General features: G+C 39.6%; 1 long non-coding RNA gene across 2 annotated transcripts in view; it reads right to left on the reverse strand.

The window, feature by feature from the left end:
* LOC108523353 (uncharacterized) overlaps positions 1-2,023 on the reverse strand; it is a 5,081-nt gene extending 3,058 nt beyond the window's left edge. The window contains exons 1-2 of one of the 2 annotated variants that reach the window (XR_001883795.1): positions 1,936-2,023; positions 686-834 (exon numbers count right to left, since the gene is read on the reverse strand). This is a non-coding gene — a long non-coding RNA (uncharacterized LOC108523353). Of the gene's footprint in view, positions 1-500; positions 835-1,935 lie in introns of both variants that reach the window. The other variant, XR_001883794.1, reaches the window with a different exon arrangement.
* Positions 2,024-3,771: the final 1,748 nt, after the last annotated feature.

The raw sequence follows: 3,771 nt of genomic DNA on the forward strand, positions 1-3,771 counted from the left end.
ACGCATACATATATGCATATATATGCATACATATATGCATATATATGCATACATATATGCATATATATGCATACATATATGCATATATATGCATACATATATGCATATATATACACATATATATACGTGTATATATATATATATATACGTATATATATATATATATATGGTGCCTGGTAAACAGGTAATGCTCAATCAATGAAAGACACTAGTATGTCTATGCATATGGTTATGTTTGCACTTATGTGACTTGTAACTAATACATTCACCTTTCCATGGCCCAGAGATTACAGCCAATAAGTGGTTACCTATGAGAGTGGTCTGCGTGTCTGGCCCTCACAAGGAGACCTGCCTAATCCCCAGGCCCTCTAACTACTTCTTTTTCCTAGAAATATCTCAAGGTACTTCTCCATGGAGACCTACGGGCTCAGACCTTCACTCCAATACACGGCCTTCACTTTTGCTGGCCTTCTGCTATGCTTCAGTGAGACTGCCCTCACCTTGATCTGTCTCCTTGATTTATTGCTATTGTTTGATTGCTTCTCCCTTGGTCTTCATGACTGCTGCCACGTTGACATTATCACTCCAGCTCAGCTTCTCCAGCCATTAGCCCAGTCTTGTTCCTCTCCTTACTGGTACTTTTATCTGGTTCTCATCGTGTCATGAAACCATGGTAGAAACTCACCAAACTCCTTTTTCTCTCTCAGTACATAGCTAGACTACATTTTCCAGCCCCTTCATATCTAGTTCTCCATAATGGAACTCTGACGCTGGAGTGGGTATTCCTTCTCCACATTTTCTTTTCACTTCCTGGTTGGCTGCTGGGCAAGTTACCTAGAAGTTGGGTAAAAAGAAAATATAAACTAACTCAAAAAATATTTTTGAATGCCCGTTAGTTGCTGGGTAGTGGGCTAGGCACTGAGGTTATGTAGATGAAACACAAACATGACAGCATAGTGCTTCACTCGATATCACACCTCTGGGGACTGAGTTCTGATATCTTCACTCTGCTCCCAAGAATAAATTCCCTGTCCATACTGGATCTTGTAAGAAGGGTAAAAGATAGTCTTTTTCCCTGTGCTTCTTATTGACAAGTCTCACTCCTGAGGTTACAAGGCAGCTCCCACATATCTTGTTTTTGTTTCCCCCCGCTCCTGGGAGATCCTCTGGAGCCTCTTATGAAGATCCCTCACTGCCTGCCCTAACATGCCAGGACTTCAGAGGTGACTAGGAAAATTGGTAACCCCCCACAACACCATCCCTGTAGTCATACAATTTTAATGTCACAGTATGTTTTTTGTTGTTGTTGTTGTTTGTTTATTTTTTTCTCCCTAGATGCCCAGAAGGGCAGATCACAAGATTGTGAATCTATGACTTTCACTCTAGCACTCTGTACAACAAAAAATGTATCTGGTAGAGACATGAAGTTGTTATTGTAAATGGGAAAATAAATAATTAGTAAAATGATAGTTATTTTAATTTTCACTAGAAAAGATAAGACACTTAAATAAAGAGGGAGACTTTTCCTCTTTTGGTAGAGCAAATATGAGGTTGATTTTAAAATAATAAAGAAAAAAAAAGCCCTAGCCATGAAACTTACTCTAATCATAACAAATTTAAATTTCCATTTCCAATTTAGCCTTATAGTCCTGAAAACATTTCTCCTTCCAAAGACTTTTGGTATTTCATCTGCTACTAAACAACATGCTGCCGGATAATTAAAGAGCCACATTTGGGGTGTTTTCAAGAATCTCCATGTGTTCCTGGGATGGTTCCACAGAACTTCAGATTACGTCGTCTGTTGTACATTGTTAAAGAGAATTGTTGAAATCAGAGGTGTCCATTGAGCCCAGAAAGAACCAGAGGAGCAACAATAATAGCTAGATGCTATAAATGCCTCAGTATTTGAACTTATCTTTCAATCATTGCACTCACCGTAGGTAGAATATTCAGCAAAAGGATGTTTGCCATGGAACCATATCTGTTTCTCGCTCTGCAGTGTCTGACAGTGAGTGAGATCGGCTCACTTTGATACTGAATGTGTTGGATGGAGATAATTAATTCCCAGCCTGTGTAAGTTAATCATTGTTTCCCCACTTTTCTCAGCTTTAATCAGGCTCCCACGAGCCTTCCACTGAGCATGCTCACAAGAGCACTCACGTGCTCCTTGTTATTGCTGTCAAATCCCGTATGCTAAAGGAATCTGCTTTACAGATTTTAGATGGGACTTCAGCAACAAAAGCACAGCGTTCTTCACTTAACAGCAACTAGATTCTACTATTCAATTTATGGACTAAAGTTGACAGACATGGCCAATTGGCCATTGATAATACTACAACATGCAATAAAATTATATTTTAAGACAGTGCCAGCTTGAGTACCTTTCTTCCATATAAACAATTCAGAAGGTCCCTCACGGAGGAGGAACCCTGTTTTCTGATTATCCTGTAATTGTTTCAAAATATTTCACTAGGTCAGGTGAAGGGGCTCACACCTGTAGTCCCAGCACTTTGGAAGGCCGAGGTGGGTGGATCACTTGAGGTCAGGAGTTTGAGACCAGCCTGGCCAATGTGGTGAAACCCCGTCTCTACAAAAAAAAAAAAAAAAAAAAAAAAAAAAAAGATCAGCCAGGCATGGTGGCACACAGGTGTCATCCCAGCTACTCGGGAGGCTGAGGCAGGAGAATCGGCTTGAACCCAGGAGGCAGAGGTTGCAATGAGCTGAGATTGTGCTACTGCACTCTAGCCTGGGTAACAAAGTGAGACTCCATCTCAAAAAAATAATAATAAAATAAAATTCACTACTGAATTGGAAGTATTGCATTTTCTTTTCTCTCTATATTCATTTTGTTGTTGCTTGAGACGGAGTTTCACTCTGTCACTCAGGCTGGAGTGCAGTGGCGCAATCTCAGCTCACTGCAACCTCTGCCTCCCGAGTTCCAGTGATTCTCCTGCCTCAGCCTCCCAAGCAGCTGGGATTACAGGTGTGTGCCACCATGTCCAGCTAATTTTGTATTTTTAGTAGAGATGGGGTTTCGCCATGTTGGCCAGGCTGATCTCGGTCTCCTGACCTCAGGTGATCCACCCGCCTCGGCCTCCCCAAGTGCTAGGATTACAGGCGTGAGCCACTACACCTGGCCTAAAATGTCAAAAAAAAAAAAAAAAAAAAAAAAAAAGCCTAAGTATCTCTGACTCTTTAATACTAGAACCTAGTAGCTAACCCAGGGAAGGCTACTCAACAAACACCTGTTGAGCTAAAATCTTTACATGTTTGTTCAACTGAAATAGTTGTTTTATCTTTACCCTGACTTTCATCTGTGGAATATCCCTCTGGCAATAATGCTGTATTCTGACACGCAGTTCTTTTTAAGTACTAAATTACATTGCTGTTGGAGTTTTAGACTTTGAATATTCACCATGTGGGACAGTTCAAATGATAGGTGGAACACCTATGCCACTAAAAATTTTTAACTATGCGAAAGAAAAATTTGTTTCTCTCCTTGTTTCTCTTCAACCATAATATTTTTAATCAGTACCAAGATGATAAATTAAACTAAAGTAAATAGATTGCTCAGTTGATTTTTTGTGTGTTACTACTGACTTTATTTTCTTATGACCATTCTGAAATTCTTCTATGGATAAAAAGAAAGAACACTCAGAAGGATGTACCCTTTGAATTAAAATTTTGATAAACATATAGAAAGGAAGAAAAAGAGAAAAGGGGAAATGAAGAGAAGGAAATGAATTCAAAGACGCTTTGATACAAATATGA

Source organism: Rhinopithecus bieti, unplaced genomic scaffold, assembly GCF_001698545.2.
Source record: "Rhinopithecus bieti isolate Rb0 unplaced genomic scaffold, ASM169854v2 scaffold_73130, whole genome shotgun sequence".
Classification (NCBI taxonomy): domain Eukaryota; kingdom Metazoa; phylum Chordata; class Mammalia; order Primates; family Cercopithecidae; genus Rhinopithecus; species Rhinopithecus bieti.